Genomic DNA, 24594 nt, shown 5'->3' with positions numbered 1-24594 from the left:
AAACTGGAGCCGGTGCTCTTACTCGCTGAGCCACCTGGCCGCCCCTATACCCCTCTGTTTTTACAAGTGATCTCATTCCATTCTTGTCTCCTCCAACACCTTGCCTCCTCTGTCATCCCCACTCTTTCACTTATTTTTAATCTTTCTCTGTTTATAGGCTCATTTCCTACTGCCTGAAAACATGCCCATATCTTCTCTATCCTGAAAAAATGCTCACTCAACCCTTCCATCCCCTCTATCTCTTTTGCTCTTTGTAGTAAACTCCTCAAAAAGGTCGCCTACAGTAGGTGCTTCCACTTCCTGTCTTCCCTTTCTTTTTTTTCTTTGTTTGTTTTTTGGAGGGGGAAGGCAGGACAATTGGGGTTAAGTGACTTGCCCAAGGTCACATGGCTAGTTTTGTGTTTTAAGTGTCTGAGGACAGATTTAAACTCAGGTCCTCCTGACTCCAGGGCCTGTGCTCTATTCGCTGCACCACCTAGGCTGCCCCTCTGTTTTTAACCCCTTGCAATCTGGCTTCTGATTTTATCTTTCCACCAAAATTTCTCTCTTCAAAATTACTAATGCCTTCTTAGTTGCCAAATACAATGGCTTTTTCTTAGTCCTCACTCTCCTTGACCTTTTTGTAGCCTTTGATTTTTTTTTTTTTATCACTCTTTCCTCTGTTATTCTCTCTTCTCTCTAGGTTTTCAGGACACCACTCTCTCTACTGGTTCCCTTCCTATATGACTGCTCCTTCTTTGTCTCCTTTGCTTGATCCTCCTCCAGTTCATGCCCTCTAACTGCAGAGGACCCTCAGGAATTTTCTGTCCTTAGTCCTCTTCTCTTCTCCCTCTAAACTACTTCACTTGGTGATCTCATCAATTATCATGAGTTTAATTACAATTTCTTTGCTGATGATCCCCAGATCTACCTATACTGCCCCAAACTATCTGCTGACCTCCAATCTTGCACCTCTAATTGCCTTTCAAACATCTTGAGACAGATATTTAGTAGATACTTAAACTAAACATGTCCAAAATCAAACTTACTTTCCTTCCCAGTAAACACCCCACCCATCCACCCACCCACTTACCTTCCCTTGTGACTGTAGAGGGCGATACTATCCTTCAGGCATGCAACCTACTAGTCCTCCTGGTCTCCTCAATGTTTCTCACCCCCTATATCCAATCTGCTGCCAGGGCCTGTCAATCTTGCCTTTTAAACATCTCTCAAATATCTTCCTCCTCTCCTTTGACACTTCCACTGCTCTAATACAGACCCTCATCACCTCATGCCTGGACTATTGTAATAGCCTGCTAGTAGTCCAGAGTGCTTCGAGTCTCTCTCCATTCGAATCCATTCTCCATTCAATCACTAAAGAGATTTTCCCGAAGTGAAGGTCTAGTCATGCCACCCAGCTACTTTGGTTAGAGTAGTAAGTATTAAGTAAGTAGTAAGTAGTAAGCATCTACTGGCTTCATATGCTTCCAGGAGCAAATATAAAATACTGTTTGGCATTCAAAGTTTTTCATAATCTAGCCCCTTTCTACCTTTCCAGTATTCTTAAACCTTACTCCTCATCATGTGCATGTACCCTTCAGTCCAGTGACATTGACCTCCTGGCTGTTCAATGAATAAGACATTTACTTTCTTGGCTCTGGGTATTCTCTCTGACTGTTTCCCTTGCCTAGATCACTGTCCCTCAACTCTACTTCCTGATTCATATGCTTCCTTTAATTGCCAACTAAAATTCCCACGTTTTACAGGAAGCAGGAAGCATTTTCTAACTGCTCTTAATTCTAACATCTTCCCTCTGTCAGTTATTTCCTATTTGTTCTGTATATAGCTTGCTTTGCCTCTATTTGTTTACATGTTGTCTCCCCCATTAGAATGTAAGTTCCTTGAGGGTAAGGACTGTCTTTTGTTGTTTGTTTGTTTTTTTTATTTGTTGTTTGTTTTTGTATCCCTAGGATTTAGCACATTGCCTGGCACATAGTAGGCATTTAATAATACTGATTGATCATGTTATCTGAAATCAAGCCTGATGAGGATTCTTTCCATTACCTGGCACTGCTTTTCACACACCACATGTATTCTACTTTAGTAGTTCGAGGTTCTGTGATTTGGTTGGGATGAGTATCCCTTCCATTGACATGATCCAGAGATCATATTTCCTCAATGACTTTAGCAGTCTTCAGGAGTTTCTGCAGCCAGAAAACTCATCACCCAATGGCTTACCTGATAACCAACCTTCTTCAGAACATAGCTAGTCTTTAGAACATGAATATAAAATTCATCTACAAGTCCATGCTTGAAATATTCTTCTTGTCACAGTTGGCACTCCACTGGCCTTCAAGATCGGAAGGTCACCTTTAGACCACAGTGTGACACTGGAGCAAAACCTTAGGGGATCCTTCCTCTGACATATTATTAATCTTTATGTCTCCTTCCTGGGCCAAGCACAGAGCTGTATTCAACAGTAAACACTTGATTAATGTTTGTCAAACTGAAAGTTGACGATTCTCTTGCAATTATTCCCATAACTTTTCTAGTAATAATTATTGCTGTATCAGGAAAAAAAAAGAAAATAGAGGCTTTCTAAATATTTATTTTGGAAATTATTATATGTAAAGATGAAGCTTCCTTTTCATCCTTTGGTAGCATAAGCTATCAGCAATGATATGAAGAAAAGGCTTTAGAAAATGTAAAGGATTATATAAATAGGAATAATTTTTCTCGTTATAATTATTGTTATTATCTTGGGAATTTACCCATAAAGGAGTCATCAAGTCAGCCTTTTAATTGTTTGCCTGGATGATGTCCCCTTAAGAATGGGTAAATAATATATCATGGCATTGGTTTGTGCTTCTTAATATCCTGTCACTCCAGATTGTACACTGTGTTTATGTAGGTCACCAAACTGCACTTAACCTTCATTCTTAACCAGGAAGTGGCTTAGTATCATGTGAATGAAGTTTAGAAGAGCCAGGAAGGTGGATTTTTGATTTGTTCTATTCTGATTGCTAAGTTTAGATAAAACTTTAGTCTAAATGTGAAATTTCAAAGAATTTATGCCTTACATTGTGATCATTTTATTGCGCTAATAGTTATAAAATACGAATTCTGTGATGATCAGTGCTCATACATAGTAAAGAATTCTTGGTGGGGGAGAAGAGATGTATGAGTTCAATGAATACATCTCATTTATCTTTGTCTTAGGTGGTATTGTGCTTAGTATAGTACTAGTAGGTATGTGTATTTGTGAAATGCTTTAAGGCACAGTTTATACATCTAAATTAAGAAGTTAAAATTTATCCTTAAAATCAAATAGTTATTGTTTTATTTAATGAACTACCATAGAGGATAATCCCTTGTTGTTGTTCACTTGTTTCAATTGTGTTGGACTCTTTGAAAACACATTTGGATATACTGGATAGATACTGGAGTTGTTTGTCATCTCCTTCTCCAGCTCATTTTAAAGATAAGGAACTGAGGCAAACAGGATTAAGTGCCCAGGGTCACAAAGCTAGTAAGTGTCTGAGGCCAGATTTGAAGTCAAGAAGATGAATCTTCTTGACTCTAGGCTTGGCACTCTATCAACTGTACCACCTAGCTGCACCATATAATTCCTTCTATTTGCATGTAATATTTCACTATTCTGCTTGTTCCTGATATGATTTATGTGCCTCAGAAACTCCAGACTCAAAATACTTCTGAGGCAACATGTGCAGGCATGGGGAAACTGAGGCCTTGAGGCAACATGTCTCCCTCTAGGTCTTCAAGGGCCGTCAAAGGGCCTCACTTGAGGACCTACAGGGCCACATGTGGCCTCAAGGTCACAAGTTCCCCACTCCTGGATAGTGGGAAAAAAAAAAAAAAACAATTTCTCTGTAATCAGAGGACCTGCTGATCTGGGTGCTCTGATATTTACTTCCTTTGAGGCCTGGGCAAGTTACTTAATGAGACACTGCCTTGTTAGCAGTTTTCTGATCTGTAATATATACATCCTAGAACAAATATCACCAGACTTTCCTTTCAGCTCTATAATTATGATTCTGTGAGTACTTTTGAGTATGGCCCTTGCCACAAGAAACTTATAGTACTAGAGATTAAGATACATTCACCTGTAGAGGGAGTAGGTTTTGATTGTCCATTCCCTCAACTGATATCCTGGATTTAGCCACAGGAGGTATTGACATAATAAAAAAGGTGTCAACACTTGATGATCCTTTTAAAGGAAATGTGGACACCTCTCTCTGAATCAGAAGAGACAGAAGGAAGTGTCATATTTTGTAAAGGGGTCATGGAATGTTAATACCTTGTTACCACTTCATTTGTGACTAAAATGTCCATTCTCCCCTGCACATATAAAGCTAAGATGAACATGTATATAGTAGGATGGGAAACGTATTGAAAAAGTTCTTGAGTGGTGAAAAAAGGGGAACTTTGGAGCCTCATGATCTAGATTTGAGTCCTTACTGCCAATTAATATCTACTTGATCTTTGACCAATTTGCCGCTTTTCTATGCCTTGGTTTTCTCATCTACAAACTGGGGATAATACCATCACCTCATAGGGTCTGAGACTTGAATGAGATAATATATGTAAAACACTTTAAACACCATGGAATATTATGAAAATACCAGGTTTTACAATTATTATGATTAAATGTGTGTTCTAAGTTAAGTCACTTTGCATAAGTTACCTCTCTAAGCCCAAATATTCTCATCTATAAAGTGAGGATAAAAATATTTGTACCACCTACACCAGAGTTGGGTTGTAAAACTAAAATGAGAAAATGCATAGAATTTGTAATTATGAACTGCTATGAAAATTAATTAATCCTGTTCCAGATGGTATGAGAGGAATTCAGAGGAGGGAAAACCAATGAGGGCTTTTTAGCAGGAGTAACGTGATTTAAGTAATGTTTTAGAAAGGTAAACCTGGTGAAGTCATGAAGAATAGAGTGGAGAAAGGAAATTAAAGGCAGAGAGACGAATTAGAGAATATAGCAGTAATGTAAGCAAGAGTTGATGAGAACCCAAAAGAGAATTGTGGTCCTATGAGTAGGGCAAAGAGGATGGATATAAAAAAATCTTCCAGGCTCCCCTGGCTGCCATATGTTCCAACAGGGCCCAGCTTTGGCTTCCTTCATCAGGAAATGGACAAGCAGCACCAAGGAACCCTAGGGCTATTGCTACTACGGAGCCTGAGCTAACGAAGCTGGAAGGTGGCCATGACATCCAGCAGGAACTTGTTGGGTTGTCTGGAGTGAATGTCATGCTGGTGATGGCCTACTGGAGCTTGGTATTTGTGCTGCTGTTCATTTTTGTGAAGAGGCAGATCATACATATGTTTTGCTGTGAAATCTCGAAGAGGCCTTCACATCCCCATGGGGCACAACGCTCCCAATGATCTGAAGGAAGAAACGGATATCTGACTATCCGAGGTCCAGGATGTAAAGTATGAGCCCCAGTCTTCTCGAAGACTTTTGCAGCTGGAGACATCAGGAAATCAACCTTGCTACAACTACCTGTACAGGATAAAAGCATTGGATGTCATTCATGCCTCTGAGATCCCATTCTATTCAGAAGATTGGCATCCTCATTCCCTGATGGGCAAGAACTTCTGCTCCTATCTGCTGGAGCTTCGAAACACAAGTACCTGCTTCAAGGTCATCCTCAAAGTTCTCACTGATAGCCAGCTAGATGGCTATGAGACAGCTCAATAAGGAATTGGCGTCTTTGGCCAAACTGATTATCTACACTATCAAGAAGCACTGAATGTACTAACTTCCATTGTCAAAGCCCAAGGTGGGAGCTCCCAGTGGCAGCACCAATCCACAGCTAAGTTTGACACAGTCTCCTGAAGTTTTCTCTCCAACAACCATTCAGGTCACCTATCTGCCTTCCAGCCAGAAGAATAAAAGAGCCAAGCACTTCCTAGAGCTGAAGAGTTGCAAGGATAACTACAACACATTGGAGAGCACCCTCTGACTGAATTTGAGGATAGCCATAGCCAACATGGCTCCAGTAGGAGAATCCAGTCTCAGTACCCAGGGATTTTTCCAGGGCAGGAGACAGAGGAGCAGTAGGCAGCATTAATATCACTATCCCCAGAATTTTGAAATGTGTGTCTGGAGATCCTTCCTCAGCTTATGCTTCTGGTCTGTTGTGGAACTAAAGTTCCATCAGGCCCTCTTTCCTTCTCCAGTAGCTTTTTTTCTTTTTCTTTTTGGAGGGAAATTGGGGTTAAGTAACTTGCCCAAGGTTGCACAGCTAGTATTTTTGTGTGGGTTAAGTGTCTGAGGTCTGAACCGAACTCGGAACTCAGGTCCTCCTGACTCTGGGGCTGATGCTTTACTCACTGTGCCACCTAGCCGGCCCTCCACTAGCTTTTTCTCATGGAGTTGAATCCACATATTATTCCTCTGTCTGTGTCACTTCCTCTTTACCCCAACTTGTTTTCCATCATGGTTATTTTTTGCCCTCTCTCAAAGTCAGTTTTATACTAAATATGTTAGTAGGGGTAGGGGAGGGGGAATTTATGATGTTAGAAATGGAAACCACACTGAGTGCCTAAATTACCCTCTTGGATGGGGACTCCAGCCCACAGATATTTTATTTGAAGCCATGGATTGAAAAGGGAAGAAAGGAACTAGGGTGTTGTACTTAAAACAAGCATTTTTGATATTTGCATTGTGTTTAGTGCACTGCCTTGCCCTTCTCCTTACATATTATTGATCAAGATGTGACTGAGGGGAACTGACAGTGACACAGACATTTAATTCCATATCCCCCTTCCCCCAACAAGTCACTGCAGTGGTCTGACTTTATAAATTGGTTATTTAATAAAAACAGCTATAAAAATAATAAAAAAAATCTTCCAAAGGTAAGGCTTTAAAAGCTGAACAGAGGAGCTTATATTTGATCTTAGAAACAAAGGGAAACCATTGGAATTTATCATGTTGGGAAATAACACGATTAGACCTGCACTTTAGGAAAACCATTTTGGTAGCTATGTAGATGACAAATTGGAGAAGGTTAAAACTGGAATAATGTAATTTAATTATGAGGATATTTTAGCAGTCTAGGATAGAGTTAGATGAGGGTCTGAACAAGACTGGTGACCATATGAGTCACAAATTTGAGAGATGTTCTGGAAGTTAAAATGACCAGGTTTGACAATTGATTGGGTGTAGGGGCTGAGAGAGTGATGTTTCAAGAGTAATGCTAAGGCTCTAAATCTGAGTGATTTAAAGGATAGTGATATCCTTGATAGAAATAGGGATGTTTGGAAGGTAAATGGATTTTGAAGATGAGTTTAGATTGGGATGTGTTGATTTTGCTCTGATTTTGGGATATTCAGTTTGATGCATCATATAGGCTGTTGGAGATATGTCACTAAAGCTCAGGCAAGAGATTAGGCTGGATAAGCATGCTATGTACTCCCACCTCACTTTTGCTTCCTAGAAACTTTTGTTTCCTTCAAAACTAGTCAATTGACACCTTTAATATGAAGTCTTTCTTGATTCCCCTATTTGGTAATGCACCCCAAATTAATCCAGTATTTTTTATGTACTCCCTTGCGTTTGTATTATTTCACTTAAGAAAATGTAAGCTTCTTGAGTGCAAGATTATTGTTGTCTTTATATTACCAGGTTCTAGCACAGTGTCTGATGCTTAAATGCTTGTTGATTAATTGACTGATGAAGTAATATAAACTTTAACTAAGACAATAGCAATGAAAATAGAATGGATAGAATTGTTGTGAGATAAATTATGAAGAAAAAATCAATAAGACATTGATTCAATGTTATTAGCAAGCATAGGAAGAGAAGGGTGTATTAGGAAAGGTGCCTGGGAGAATAATGGTATTAAGAGGAATAGTAAATTCAAGTGGGAAATTAGTTTCAGCAATGGTAGAGTATGATATTATAGGTTTTTAATATGTTGAGTTTGAGATGATAGTGGAACATAATTCCATATCCCAAAGATCTGGAAATCCATCTTTATAGAACCTCTAACAGACAATTTCATGTATAGATAATTCATGAGTTTCTAGAGCAAAAAATGACAAAGAAAAACAAAAGCAAAAATCCCTAATCCCCCCCAAAAAAATCTCCCCAAAAGCCCTTTAATTCAGCAAATACTTATTAAATGCCTGTTATGCAAAAAATACTGTGTCTTCACTTGGTGCCCAACCCTCTAATGTACCTTTTCATTAATGTTGTTTCTTGGTCAATGGACACAGACCATTTCTGGGTTCATACTCAAAACCTTTCTGTTCTGGGAAGGTTAGTATGTGTACTCTTTTGACATAGGCTTCAAGAATCTAGCGTAACTTTCATGTCATAATGAGGCAATGGTATGGGTTTTCATTGGAAAATCATAGGACAACAAACCCCTGGGGATATGCAGTAGGCTTTTGGAAATGCAGAACTGGTGTTTAAGAGAGGACAGAAATGCAAGTCATCTGCTTTTAAGTTTTAATTGAAAGTATGGAAGAAGATTACATAATTGTGTGAAAAGAGAGTAGAGAGGACAACAGAAAGACAAGGATTGGATCTTAGAGTTTACTTACATTAGAGTATTGAATGGGGAAAAGAAGGCAGTCATGTAGTCAGTCAGTCAATAAACATTTATTAGTCACCTACAGCAAGGTGCCGTGCTAAACGTTGGGAATACTAAGAAAGATAAAACACAATCCATGTGCTCATTTATCTTACAATAAAACTGAAAGAATTTGAATCAAGACCATTTTAAAAAATAATTGGTTAAAGTGTAGATAATTCAAACAGCATATAGTGAGTAGACTTTTCATACCTAGGAGGTTCATATCATTGTGGAAGATACTTATGGAGATAAGAAGATAAATAATACAATATGAAGATAAATAATATGAGGTGATTTTCTTCAAGAAAGTTATGATGTGGTAGAAAAGATGAGGCATGGAACATAAGTCATAGTCATATGTTTAATATTTAAAAAGCATTTTCTCTACAAAACCTTGAAAAGATGATATAAATATTTTTTTTCTCCCAGTTTTCCTTATGATGAAACTGAGATTCAGTCAATTTATGCAACTTTTACAAAAAGACTAAAATCAAACTCAGGCCTTTTAGCTCCAAGTTAAATACTCACTCTACTTCATCACACCACCTTTCACTATGTACAAGAATAACTTCAATAAGAGGTAGCATGTGATCAGGTTCAAGCACAGTCAGTGCCTTTTTTAAGGATAAATATTTGCTATTTGGTGAATTAGACTGAGTAGATCTGATGAGGGAAAAATCACTTCTTTATGGGAAGATAAAGGAAAGTCTCATGGAGAAGACATTATTTTTAAGTTAAGCCTCGAAGGATGATTAGGGTTTTAGCAGAAAGCAATGGAGAAAAGATAAAAAAAAGACAAGCATAAAAGTGTAGAAATGGGAAAATGTGAGATATGTACCGTGAGTGAGGTAATCTTATTTATCTAATTTATTATTATCTATTATAATAAATATAATTAATTTATCTAATTTAGCTGGATTATAGAGTTATATGAAATAGAAGATGGGGAAAAAAGGTTGGAAGAGCCTTGGTGGAAATCCTTGAATGCCAAGTTAAGAAGTTTCAACTTTATTTCATAGTCGCTGGAAGTAATACTGAAGATTTTTGAATAGGAGAGTGATATCATTTGTATACATTTAGTAGATTAATCTGGTTACTATTTATGGAGTTGATTAAAAAGTAGGAGAGATGAGATGTTATTGCAATATTTCAGGTAGAAGTTATGGAAGCCTCAGGATAGACATGAGGCAGTGATAGGAAGGGGAAACATAAGGAAGCAGGATCATGTAAGCATAAAGATGTAAGTGAAGTCGAGGAGTCTGGAGACCTTAGTATTAATCCTGGATCTGACATTTACTAACTATATAACCATAGGCAAGGAAATTCACCTCTCTGTGACTCAGTTTCCTCATTTTTAAAAATAAAATCTTAATTTCCATATCTAATGGCTCCTCATCCTTCTTGACTTCTCCACTATCTCCTTGTTCTTTGCTATTTGCTTAGTTACACCTTCTCAGTTTCCTTTACTGTTTTTTTTTATCCAGCTCATGCCAGTAGGTATGTGTCCCCTGAGGATTTTGTCCTTGACTCTTTTCTCCATCTATACTACTTCATTTGGTGTCCTTATCATATCCTATTGATTCAATAATCATCTGTATGCATTTGGATTCTCAGATCTATTTATCCAGACCTAAAATTTCTCTGGACCTCCAGGTTCCCCTTGCCTAGACAATTAGAAATGGGCATTCACTAGACATCTGAAATAAAACATGTCCAAAACTGAGCTTACTATCTTTATCCCCAAACCTTCCCCTCCTTCTGGCTTCTCTCTTATTGTTGAGGACACTGGAGAGTTCCATCAACCATCCAGTGTCATTGACTCTTAACTTTAGTGTCATTCTGGATTTCTTACTTGCACATGCCCCACACATGTTCAATGTGGTGCCAAGTCCTTGAAACCTGTGTTTTATAAGTCCCCTTCTCTTCAATGAAACAGTTGTCAACTAAGTTCAGGTCTTTATCACTTCATGCCTGGATTATTGCTATAACCTGCCGATTGCTTTCCTCGTCTCAAGTCTCTCCACTACAGTCCATCCTCCATTCAGCTGCAGAAGTGATCTTCTTAAAGCCCAAATCTAACCATAGCACTGTCCTTCTGATTCCAAATTTTCCCTACCACCTCCAAGATCAAATATTAAAATGCTATGTTTGACTTCTTAATCTCTTCCTACTTTTCCTGATTTCTTTCATTTTGTTCGATTGTTTGAACAGTATCCAACACTTTGTGACCCCATTTGAGGTTTTCTTGGAAAAGGTCCCAGAGTGATTTTCTATTTTCTTCTCCAAATCATATTTACAGATAAGGAAGTGGAGGTCAATAGGTTAAGTGACTTGTTCAGGGTCCTACAGCCAGTAAATGGCTGAGACTGTATTTGAACTCAGATCCCCTGCTTCCAGGAATGGCACTCCATCCACTTACTTCCCCTCTTACAGTTTTCTTGCCTCTCTATACTCTAGCATCCAGTGGCACTAGTCTCTTTGCTGTTCTAACAAAAGATATTTTATCTCTTGACTTCCTGCATTTACTGGCTGTCCCTTATGGTTAGAATGCTCTTCCTCCTCACCTCTGCCTCTTGACTTCCTTCTTGACAGGGCTAAAATCATACCTTTTACAAGAGGCCTTTGCTGCCCTACCCTACTCTGACATTAGTTTCTATTTACTATCTATCTATCTGTCTAGCTATCTATTACAGATTATTTTTCATGTTTTCTCCCTAGTTAGAACATATTTTTCTTGAGGGCAGGAACCATGTTTTTGTCTTTATTTGTGGCCTCAGAACTTAACAGAATGCATAGACATAGTAAAATGTTAATAAATGCTTTTTGACTGACTAAAACAGTTATACTGGTTAATTGCCAATTGCCTTTCTGCTTCTGAATTGCTATGATTCCATGATTTAGGATTTCCCCCCACATCCTTGAACAGGTGTATGTGTGTGTGTGTGTGTAGGTGGAATCTTTACATGTTTGTGAACATAGTCTCTGAAAATGTAAAGTTAAATAATGATTAAGGAGTGATATACTAGAGCAGGAGATATGGATCTAGAATTACAAAGGCAAACAGTGGGTTTTAGCATGTGAACAGGATGCTTTTTCATCTTAAACTACAAGGAATGATGAGTGGATCGGTACAGATAAGGTAAATGAAGAAGCCCAAGTCAGAAAATCAAGAGTTTCCCCATAAAGTAGGCAATGGAATCTACTGAAAATGAGATGAGTTGGGAGTTAGAGCTGGTAGCAAGTAGAGAAAAGTTTTTAAGGGTTGTTGTGGAGAGTACTCTAGGGAATCAATAAGACATAAATAACAATATTGCCAAGCAGCTGCAAGAGCTCAGTTACAGTTAGATAGCATAAATTTATAGTGAGTCCACTCAATACAGATTTGTTATTTCCTTTAGGAACATTCTGTGGGTTGGGAGTAGTAGAGAATGCACCAAGTAAAGGAAATTACAGATGCTTTTCTTCTCAAAATGTTACCATGAGGTAGCTAATGATGATGGTGGTGATGATCAGTCAAGTATTTATTAATTACCTGTGTTCCACATTCTGTGCCCTAGTGTTTTAAGGTTTCTTTAGCATTAGATTTATAAAACATTTTTCTCACTGTAATAAACTTCTGTGACAGGTGGTGTATTATCCTACAATTGAGACAAAGCAGTTAAGTGACTTGATTAGAATTAGGAGCTGGAATATATAGTTATAATTTCCTCCTATTTACTATTTAAATACTACAATAGTTTTTACTAAAAGGAGCTAAGTATTTCCTTGATTCAGACAAGGATATTTTACAGATCTGAGATCATAGGACTTAAAAGATATGTATGTATGTATGTATATATATATATGTATACACACATATATACCTATATAATGTGTGTATGTATATGTATGTATGTAAATATATTTATATATAAAACCTTAGACCTCATCAATCAACTATCATCTCTCTACTTTATCATCTTCCCAGTCCCTCTTTATTTTTTCTTTTTGGAGGGAGGAAGGCAAGGCAATCGGGGTTAAGTGACTTGCTCAAGGTCACATGGCTAGCATGTGTTAAGTTAAGTGTCTGAGGCTGGTAGTGAACTCAGGTCCTCCTGACTCCAGGGCCAGTGCTCTATGCACTGCACCACCTAGCTTCCCCTCAGTCCCTCACTTTTTAGAAATATGAGGATACTGAACCCCAGGCAGTTTATTAGTTTTCCATAGTCACAGGTTATTTCATTGTTTGTTCTCTGTACTTAGAAATGTCATATTCTTAATTCTTAGAGTTAATATTAGAAATATACAGATGACCTGTTAAAATTATTATAGGTTTGTTTCTTTATATAAATAAAAAAAGACCTTTCCACAAAAAGAGACTTTTGCTAAACTACCAGTGACCTTATATAATCCCACATTTGGTACTTTATTGAATCAAATGAGTATAACATGAATATCATAAGTACTTAGTATAAGGTCCCACATAGCTATTAATCAGCACAAGCCTAATCAGTACAAAAGGAAGTAAGATTATTGACAGAGGTGGAGAGCCTGTGACCTGTAGTACCAATGCAATACTTACAGCACCCACAATCATGATAAAGACCATGATTATTAAGTATCACATGACATTCAATCCTGAAATATACCAAACTCTCTAGATGGAGGATAGAACTGAAGCACTTATTTAGACTCCAGAAAACCAAATCCCAAAACCAGAAAGCTGATTTCATCATAGTGCCAAACATATTAAGAAGCCATAATAACACTGAGAGCCACATCATCCTTCAGCCTTCCCACAAACCAATACAAGATCAATATTCGCTCACAATCCTATCTCCTTAATGAGTGCCCTCTCCCTGCCAGAGTCTGGCCAGCTCTCACTACCAGCTTCCTGTGGGCTCTTCTTCCCTTCAGAAAACTCCTCTCACCACAGGCTCCATGTGACTGCTTTCAGGCGACAGAGTTTATCTTCACATCAGGGAAGCTTCCTGTGAGCTCCGCTGCACCCTTCATCAATTTCCCTCTATCACAGGTTCCATATGTTTACATTCAACCTATAAGGGGGCAGAGTTTACTTTCAAAGCAGGGGAGGTCCTCAAACTACCCCCTGGGTGTATTAAGGGGCAGGGAAGATGATCAAATTCCCATTCGCATTACAGACCACATGTGAACCTTCTTGGACTTTTGACTGAGCCCAAATTTTACAGAAGCAATCATTTTATTAAGGGGATTTGTTCTGTGAAGTGTGGATTCAGTCAAAGGGCTACATTTGAGAACCTAAAGGGCCATGTGTGACTTTAAGGCTGCAGGTTCCCTACCCCTGATTATTGATTATTGAAGAAGTTCTGGGTATTGTCTGGGCCCTCAGAGGGGTCATGGACAATAAATGGATAGCTTGAGTGATCTTCTTGTATCCTGATAACCTCAGAAATTGAGCAAAGGCCCAAGAATATTGGGGGGAGAGGTACTTATGTGTTGAATTTATGGAAAGACATGGACAAGAGTCATGGGTTGTGATCTACGTTGGAAGAAATATCCAAATAAATGAGTTCACAGATCCATAAGGAGATTAGTGCAGGTCCTCAATTTTGCCTTTTTTAACTTTGAGTAATTGAAGTTCTATTGTTCTGCACTATATTTTTGTATATCATTCACTCTTTGGGGAATTTTGGAGCCAAAAATAATAATTAAAAACTGATTTAAATGATTCACTGCTATGCCTTTGGTTCCACCATAAAAATACAGAATAGATTGTTTTCACATTTCTGATTAGAAGGTGATTGGTACTAATTTATTGCCACTGATAGTTTGAATAGAAAATTGATGCTGTTATTTCATGGTTTCTCCTTAAGAATTAAATCAAGAAAGAAATACACAATAACATAGTGAGCTAATCTTGAATAATGTATTTAGTTGTCAGGTCTTTGCAATGAACAAATAATTTGTTTAAAAATGTACAATGAACAAATAGTTCATAAAACATACTAAAGTATGTAAGTGGCAGTGACTAGTGGTTATTAAATAAGCTTGTTGTATAATAATAAAATATTTTAAAATGCCTGATATTAGTTTAACTTTTTCAAATAGATTTTAAGGCATTATTACTCTAGTCACTGAGTTCTCTGAATTTTTCTTTTTACTTTTTTTGAAGTATCCATTTACCCACAGCATCTATTGAATATATGATCCTAGATTATGGAGCTTAAAGAGACCTCAGAATCTATTCTCTCCATTTTGCAATAGAGGAAATTGAGGCCCATCACAGTTAAGTGACTTGCCTAAATCACACACATAGTAAGTATTGGAGGCAATCTTTTAATTCAAGAGGCAGTGTTTTTCACAGCACCATGCTGTTTTCCACACCATAATGGTATTTTATGTTCCTTAAGTATATTCAGATCTGTGCTTTATAAGGATGCAAACGATCTTAATTAATACTAATATTAATTCTTGGACGTTTTTTAATTGGCAATGCTGTATCAATCATATTTCAGTGATTCATAGGATCACAACATCATAGTTGTGGAGTTGGTAGGGACCCCAGACAACATGTACTCCAACTTCTTCATTTTATAGATTAAGGAAACTGAGAGTCAGTTAATGGAGGTTGAGAGACTTACTCAAGGGCACAGAAGCAATCAGAATCAGAGTTTGGATTTGAATTCTTAGTATATTATCAGTACTTATTCCTCTATACAATTAAACTATACTGGAATGCTTTTCAGGGGAGTTAAAATAAAAGGTTAGAATTATAATCCTTTCATAAAATCCTCAGTACATTACCAAGAAATTAATATGTGAAACTCACCTTGTTTAAAATTTGAAATATGCATATATTTTAAGATAGTCTAACTTTTCATTATCCCTTAGAGAGTGTCTCACCTGTATTTCAACTACATTTCCCATTAATACACAAAGAAGGGATTCCTATATATTCATCATAGATCTTTATCTCTAGAGAGTTCTACCAGAGAGTTAATTAGAGCTATCTGGCTGTTATACTTTGAAGGTTCTGAAAGTTTTAGTTCAAGGTTTATATGTTTGACAGCAGCTTCAAAATTATGGTAATTAAACTTGGCTTTAAAGAGTTAGCTTTTGTTTGAGGACCTTAAGTGAGCCGGAACTGACTGTTTCCCATTATCATTCTAATTGTTAGAAAATCTCTGTTAAGCCTAAAATGACCTTTCTGAAACTTCTGCCTATTCATCATGGTTTTGCTGTCTTGGGTCATTTAGAGTATCTATTCCCTCTTTCACAAATTTTTTTCTGATTCTGAACTCAGCTATCATGTACCCCACATGAGTTTTTTCTTCTTCAGATTAAACATATCTAGTTAACTGATCCTCTTATGCTGTGGACTCAAGGCCATTCATCTTCCTTGCTCTCCATTTCTGAATACTTTCTAAGTATTTAGTTTATCAGTTGTTGTTGAGTTGTTTCAATCATGTCTCTTCATGGACTCTTTGTGACCCCATTTGGGATTTTCTTGGCAAAGATACTCAAATGGTTTGCCATTTCCTTCTCCAGCTCATTTCACAGTTGAGGAAACTGAGACACACAGAGTTAAATGAGCTGTCCTGGCTCACACAGCTAGTTAAGTGGCTGAGACTAGATTTGAACTCAGGAAATGAGTCTTCCTAACTTCAGACCCAACACTCCCTCTGCGGTGCCACCCAGCTCCCCTTCCTAAGACTCTAGAAAGAAATTTAATACTTCAGAAGTAATCTAACCACTGACCGTGGCAGAGTAAAATTGGATTATAATTTTATTCCTGGAAGCTATGTATCTCTTAATAGTTCAAGATGACATTCTTTTTTTTTGGGTTGCCATATCATGTCACAGACTCATATTGCTTTGCATTCTACTCTTTATCTTTTTCAGGCAAACTGTTTTTAGGCTAATTTTAATGTAAATTCCTATCAGAGGCTCATCTAGTGACCTCTTTTAAAAATGACTGCTTTTTGAAAAGTAGCTATCATGGAAATAGTTTTTGGATGTTACATTGAAAGATAGGCACACTGATACATTGTTGGTAGATCTTTAAATTGACCTAATCATTATGGAAAATAATTTCAAATGATGCTAGAGAATTCATTAAATTGTTCAAACTTCTTGACTTAACATTCTCATTAATGTGACACTCTTTGGATATCAAAGACAGAAAAGAAAGTCCCACACTCATCAAACTGTTTGAACATTTTTTGTTGTTGTTGTAGTAGCAAAAAACAAAATGCAAAAAAAATCAAGCCAAATGTGTGCCTTTTGTCTAGCTGGGAAAATTGTGTTAAATAAATATAATATTATATAATTGTACACATATATTAAGAATTAATATAAGTGTGAGGACATTCTGATGACCTGATGCAGAGCAAAGCAATCTGAGGCAGTCCACAATATAAAAGGTGGCTACATGGATGTTAATGAAAGCTGCCTTTTGATCTCTAATTAAATATAGAAAATGAATCTCCGTCTCAAAAGAATAGATAAAGAAACATTCTTTCCTTGGCTTAGTTGAATGATGGGGACCATAGATATGAATTGTTACAAATACTACCAAGGAGATTTTTGATGTGTTTTTTTTTCCCCCTTTGGAGGAGAGGGGGAAGGGAATTTATCATATTAAGAAATGATTGGCATGCAAAAAAGGCACTAAGTTTTTAAGGATGCAGTTATATATAGATGCATATAGAGAGCAAAACAGATCAAGTACACAGAGTAATGGTTTTGGACAGTTAATAGGTTTAGTAATGCTTTTAGAATGGCTTTAGATTGGTTTTGTTTTGTTTGGAGCTATGTGTAGCATTTGGGTGTGGCAACTGCCTCTTTTAAGTCATCACAGGAAATACATTCCGTTTTGAGTATTGGAAACTAAACCTTGAAGTGGGTCTTGTGGTAGTTCCTCTTTTCTTTCACATTAAAATCAAGCCTTTAAATATTCTTCTTGTCTCTTTTACAATTCTGATGTTTGGATTAGTTTTCTTTCTGTTGTTGCTGTTTCTAATGCATATAATTTTTCGTCTTGATGTCTTGTAATCACATAGTTTTTATTTTCAATTTCCCCTTAAATTGTTGAATGGCTAAGTTTCAGTTTAAATATAGGAGTCAGGTTGTCATTCTTTCAGTGACATTTAGTTGCATCACCTTCTCTGAGAACTTATTCTCCTTTCCCACTTACAAGTTTTGTTTCTGGAAGTAAGAGATGGGAACCTCATGTTCAAGGTACACTATGTGTTTCTGTCTCAAAAAAAAAAAAAATCTCAGATCTCCATTGATCTACTTTCAGTTGTCAGGGGACACAGATCAAAGCATTTATTAAAATGGCATAATAAGAAATATGGCATTTCTCTTGTAAACTTGAAAAGCAATATCCAGACACATGCAGTACTGGTGGATGGAGTGTATACACATAGAGATCACAACTAGTGAGCCACCCTTGAAAGGGAAATATACAGCCAGAAGCATTTTCATTTATCTTTGAGTGTCCCAGGCTCAATTAGATGCTGCCACATGTTATTCTTCTGAAATCCTTGGCCAGGTTGTGTCTCTATTAGCCAACTCATTTAGATAAACCCAACATCTTCACTCTAGGACCAGCAGAAACACCCTCCCCCCCGTTTTGCTTCTTCATTGTTGACCCAGTTCTGGGTGTCCATATTCAGACACCTCATCCTAGTTTATGGTGACTGACAGTTATTCTTTTTTTTTATTTTTTTAAATGCTTTATTAACATGTACATATATATGCATATGTATAAATTTGAATATTTGATTTTAAAACTTTAAATTCCAGATTCATTCCCTTCCTTCCTTGTCACCCACCATTACTGGGAATATATGCAGTTCAGTATAGGTTGTACATGTGTGGCTAATGCAAAACAATAACATAGTAGATACATTGTGAAAGACTGACTATATTTCCCTCCCTCCTATCCCACCTCCCACTTGTTCTATTCTCTACTTTGATCCCATCCCTTTTCAAAAGTGAGTGCTTCCAACTTCCCTCCCCTCCAGCCTGCCCTCCCTTCCATCATCCCCCCTCTCATCCCTATCCCCCCTGTTCTCCTGGAGGGTGAGATACCCCATTTAGTGTGTCTTTCACTCCCTCCTCAAGCCAAATTCAATGGGAATAAGGTTGACCCATTCCCTTTTGCCTTCCTATTCTTCCCCTCCATTGTAACCATTTTCCCTTGCCTCTTCTGTATGAGATAGTTTACCCCAAACTGTCTCTCCCCATCTCCTCTCATTATATTCCTCTCACCTCTTAATTTCACCTTTTAAGTATCATTCCTTCCTGTTAAATTGGTCCTGTGCCCTCTATCTATGTATACCTTGTAGCAGCAAGCACCCCAAGCGTCCTCAGGGTTTGCCGCCACCACACGTTCTTGGATCTGCTTTGTTAAAGGAAAGCAACTCAAAATGGGTTAACAAGCTTACTTTATTCAGTCAGACATATATCGTTTACCTTGTTCAGGGGAAAAAGGTCAGCACCCCAAACTTCAAAATATACAGACAGAATTATCAAGACATTAACAGATCAAGTAGACAGCTTTCCAAACTGTCCAACCATTACATCCATACCCAGTCAACATCTGGGTTTCCACATCTGGGTTTTTCAAAGCCGGGGGACTCTCAACAACGGCTTCCCAGAATTCAGATCAAATCACAGAACACTTCTCAAAGTGAGTCCCAAAACAAAGCTACACATCAGGGCTTATATAGCCTTCTCCTGGCTCAGAGAATGTAACAACCTTATTGACTCACTGGCCAATCAAGAAATATCTACTGAAAAACAAGCCTTCTACCCCAGGCTTCAGGTGCACTTTTGCCTAGGGGCAGGGAAGATCTTTAAAATTTACATTCTCATTACATACCTCTAAACATATATACACACATTCACATATATATTCATATGCCCATATAGCCTCATATATAGACAAATATTTCTAATCCCTTCAACTACTGAGAAAAGTTTCATAAGTTACAATTATTGTTTTTCAATGTAGGAATGTTAATACTTCAACTTTGATAAGTTCCTTATGATTCCTTTTCCCTGTTTACCTTCTCATGCTTCTCTTGCTTCTTGGATCCGAATGTCAAATTTTCTATTCCACTCTGGTTTTTTCAGCAAGAATGCTTGAAAGTCCTCTATTCCACTGAATGCCCATATTTTCCCCTGAAACATGATACTCAGTTTTGCTGGGTAGCTAGCTGACTCTTGGTTTTAATCCTAGCTCCTTTACCCTCCAGAATATCATATTCCAAGCCCTTCGATTCCTCAGTGTAGAAGCTGCCAGATCCTGGGTTATCCTGATTGTGTTTCCACAATATTCAAATTGTTTCTTCCTGGCTGCTTGTAATATTCTCTCCTAAATCTGGGAATTCTGGAACCTGGCTATAATATTCGTAGGAGTCTTCTTTTTGGGATATTTTTTTAGGAGATGATCGGTGGATTCGTTCAACCTCTATTTTGCCCTCTGATACTAAAACATCAGGGCAGTTTTCTTTGAGAACTTCCTGGAGGATGATTTCTAGGTTCTTACTTTGGTCATGGCTTTCAGATAGTCCAATAATTTTTAAATTATCTCTCCTGGATCTATTTTCCAGGTCAGTGCTTTTTCCCATGAGATATTTCACATTTTCTTCTATTCTTTCATTTGTTTGGATCTGTTTAACATCATCTTGATTTCTCATAAAGTCATTAGCTTCCATTTGCTGCAATGTAATTCTGAAGCAATGATTTTCCTCATTGAGTTTTTGAGATTCTTTTTCCATCTGGCAAATTCGACTTTTTAAGACATTCTTCTCCTCATTGCCTTTTTGGGCCTCCTTTGCCATTTGAGTCAGTCTGTTTTTTAAGGTATTATTTTCCTCAGTCAGGCTGTTGACTCTCATTTCATAATTTTCTTGCATCGTTCTCATTTCTCTTCCCAATTTTTCCTCCACTTCTCTTATTTGGTCTTCAAAATCTTTCTTAAGGTCCTCTATGGCCTGTAACCAGCTTGTATTTTCCTTTGAAGCTTTTGTTGCAGGAGTTCTGACTTCACTGTCTTCCTCCTGTTCCATGCTTTGCTCCTTTTTGTCCCCAAAATAGGAGTGTATTGTTGGAATCTTCTTTCAGCTTTTTTTCCTTTGCCTGCTCATTTTCCCACTCAATTACTTGACTTTTGGGCTTTTTGCCACAGTAGGACTCTGCCACCAGACAGGGGAGCTTTTGTCCCAAACGCTGGGGTTTTCTCAGCTGCCGGAGGTATTAGATGGGTGCCCTCTCTGAGGTCTCCACATGCTCTGGTAAGCTGGACACACACCCCAGGACCTTCACCCTAGACTGCAGTCCAGATCCAAGCAGGTTAAAACAAGAGCTATTACCCCTCAGACTAGTGCTTGGTCCCCCTCTACTCTGCTGGCCAAGAGCTGAAGCTGCCACATGGCTGCTGGCTGGCTGTGCTGGCATCTCAGGGGCTTTTCGTTGAGGGGGTAAAAGCCATGCACTCCCACTTACTGGTCCCAAAGTCCAGACTGTACTGACCTCTCACTTTGCCCTTTGTGTCTATGTGTTGATAAATCTAGAAACAGCCACAGCTGCTGCTGATCTGGAGTCCCTCTGGCCAGTGGCTGGTTAGGCCCGCCCTGGGGCTAGCCCCTTGGTGTGGGCCTGGGCTGGGCTCCCAGCCTGCTGTGCTGGATTCCTGCCGGCCTGCCAGGGTGTCCTCAGCGGGAGGTTAGCTTCTCTGTGTAATTTTGTGGGTTCTGCAGCTCCAAAGTTTGTTTAGAGTCCTCTTTTTACATGGTTTGGGGAAGGTGGAAGCCAGAGCCGCGGCAAGGTCGTGCTTCTTCCTGACAGTTATTCTTCCTAAATTTGTATTTCTGCAGGTCAGATCATAGCTTAGGCAATGGTTATTTCCCCCCTAACAATCAAAGAGCTCTTGTGTTCAGTGTTCCCATGGTTTTTACTTCTGAATTTCCCTCACGTGTCCTTTTAAGTGAGTGGGCAGGGGAATAGGTACAGAGGATACTGTGCTGATCAGGGGAGGTCATTGTCTTTGCTAAGTGTACACTTGGCCTTTCCATATGCAAATATTCCTACTTCTGGTCTGAAAAAGGAACAATAAGAGAAGGACATTGCCTCTCATGCTTACATCATCAGTGACCTTTAAGCATTGATTTTTTTTCCTTTTTGTAATCTTCTCTATGATTGGTTGTTGAATTTCACAAAGAGATGAAACATACTAATTCACACAGTATTTTATGATCCAATTAATTTGATCAATGAATGTTTTCAACTTCTTTGTCTTAATGTTTTGGATACAAATTTAAACATTTATGTCATGATACTACCCATTTACCTTCATTATTTTAAATTCTCAATGCATTTCTGTATCAAAGGGTTCTGCTTGGAAATTTTTTTATCCATAGTAAAAGATCCCAAGTTTTAACCAGGATGTTTCTTTAGTTGAATTTACAACACGGGAAAGAACATGCTGAATGTTTTTATGTGTGAATTGTACAGCAGGTGTCTGAATATACTATCCTAACCCCTACTTGGGTCCCCAGAGGGCCTCTTCTTTTAGGGCAACCAGGAGGGCTGAGGGAAAAGTGGAGTGGTGTTTTTCCAGTGTTACTGGCCATGAGCCTCTAACACTGTGCTTCCCCTCGTCATTATCAGTCAATATCATCCAAACTTAATTAGCTTTGTATATAGGTATTGATTATGGCATTACAATTTCTTCTGAAAAAGTGGAGATCCTAAGTAATAATCTGGGTTTCTACTTCCCATACATTGTTTATTAATTTGATGATCATTTACGAGTCTTTGTTTTGCATTCAACAGAACACAAACACTCTGGGGTATCCTAATTTTACGTTATTTTCAGATGTCCTCATTACTGTTCTACTTTTGTATAATCTCTACTTTAGTTGATGCGTTATATTTTTTAACATGATGTGTTATGTCTATGTTTTTTCCATGTGTATATGCTTTTTTTTTTTACTATGAGCTTGTTGATTATTACTTATATGCATTCTTTGCTTCATAAACACAGCATTCAAAGAACTCTTTTTTTTTGCTTTTTTTCTTTTGGAGGCCAATTGGGGTTACGTAATTTGCCCAAGGTCACATGGCTAGTTTGTGTGTGTGTGTGTGTGTGTGTGTGTTAAATGTCTGAGGCCAGATCTGAACTCAGGTCCTTCTGACTCCAGGACTGGCGCTCTACTCACTGCGCCACCTAGCCACCCCCTCAAAGATCTCTTGACAGCATTTCAGAAAAAACATTTTTCAAAGTATGGAGGAAGAGCATACATATTTTATGTAGAATATTGGTCAAAAATATCTCACAATCATTTTATTTTCCAATTACATTGAACACTAACCTGAGACCTACTTAAGCAAATCAAGGTAGAAAACATAGAGCATGATGCAGTAGTAGGATGCTAATTTTTGCCTCTCTTTGCAGTTAATAATGACTGCTTTGTAACTATGAAGTGAACGATTATTTTGAAAGTGTGATCAGTTCTCAGTTGTGAATGCTTAAACTATGGAATATCTCGCAACAAAAATGCTATTTATACTTTGAGAGTTCTACTATTGATATAATACACAGCTCTTTTAAGTAAATAAGTTTCACCATAAAACACTTCAAATAACCAACTCCTAATTTAGTTAATTTCATCTACCAAACAGTACTGCTTAAAAATTACTATAGAAAATGATTCTTTTTTTCAAATTTTCCTTGTGTGATGCTTGTCCACTGTGATAGTAATGGCATTTAAAGATTCCCCTGATGCCATTACTATCACATCCACATACACATAAAACCTTGGGTTCATCCAATATAATGGGAGCCCTTGTGACTTTCTTTTGACATTATGTTGATCCCTATGGAGCATGTAGGTTGTTCATTGGTTATCCCTTGCTCCTGTTACATGACAAATCACTTTCTAGATTTCTTCTCATTACTATAGCAAGTTATGTTCTCTATCAGTGGCAGTGAAACTACGGCTGCAGTTGAGCTCTAACATCATAGGTTCCAATGGATGGCTTCATGATGTAGAAATGGCACTAAAGAAAGCAGAGATGAGAACAGCAGGACTTGACCAAATATCTACAGGAGGCTTTTGAAGGAAGACACACAGTTTTGATGATTTTAAGGGATTAATTTTTTAAGATCTTTGAGAATCATCACAATTTCTGTATCTCCCAATTCCCTTCTCAAAGAAAGTATTTTGACTACATAAGTCATGGAGTAAAACAGAGGAGTCTTTTTCCCAGGAACATATTTCAACCATTTTACCATGATAGGTTTAATTTTGTGGCAATTACCTGAGAGTTCATTACAAAATAAATAGTTGTGGTATCTAGGTGGCACCGTGAGTTGAGCACCTACCTTGGAGTTAGGAGGACCTGGGTTTGCTCAGACACTTAAAACACACACAAAAAACAAAACAAATCCTACCCGTGTGACCTTGGGCAAGTCACTTAACCCTAATTGCCCTCCCCAACAAAGCAAAAAAAATAGTTTTTAAAGCCCCCAGCTATTTAAAATTTTGAGGTTATTCTTGCTCACTGTTGTCATTTAGGAGTAAAGACATGGATCCTAAGATCATTAATTTCCTTTAAATTTCAGTTACTGTTCAAAAGTGTGCTATCATGGAGCTCAGATTTGTAAACCAAAAGAATAGAAGAAAAAAACTAGACTTAAAGAAGATAGTTGGCTTTCCTAAGGTCATAGTACTAGTTAGTTCAGAGCTTGAACTCTCCTATCCTCAGCACTATAGACAACTTTACAGATTTATTCTTCCTCGGTCATATCTACTGATATTGCAAGGTGTTGTAAAGGACTTTGACCTTGGAGGAAAGGTACTATTAGACCCATAAGTAGCAATTCTCTTGTCCAGAGCAAGCACCCCTCAGCATGGCCAAGACAGGAAGCAATAAAGTCTCCCTTAAATGAAAGAGAGAGAGAGCGAGAGAGAGACAGAGAGAGAGAGAGAGAGAGAGAGATAGAGAGACAGAGAGAGACAGA

General features: G+C 37.9%; 1 protein-coding gene and 1 pseudogene across 1 annotated transcript in view; both read left to right on the top strand.

Moving 5' to 3' along the window:
• ST8SIA4 (ST8 alpha-N-acetyl-neuraminide alpha-2,8-sialyltransferase 4) overlaps positions 1-24594 on the top strand; it is a 135365-nt gene that overhangs the window by 9707 nt on the left and 101064 nt on the right. The window lies entirely within an intron of this gene.
• Positions 5269-5975, top strand: LOC138159143 (protein C1orf43 homolog pseudogene; annotated as a pseudogene).

Source organism: Petaurus breviceps, unplaced genomic scaffold (assembly GCF_028583685.1).
Source record: "Petaurus breviceps papuanus isolate PSGF00001 unplaced genomic scaffold, PetGlider_PUasm1.0 175, whole genome shotgun sequence".
Classification (NCBI taxonomy): Eukaryota; Metazoa; Chordata; class Mammalia; order Diprotodontia; family Petauridae; genus Petaurus; species Petaurus breviceps.
The sequence above is the reverse complement of the archived record's forward strand: the minus strand, read 5'-3'. Positions and strand labels throughout refer to the sequence as shown.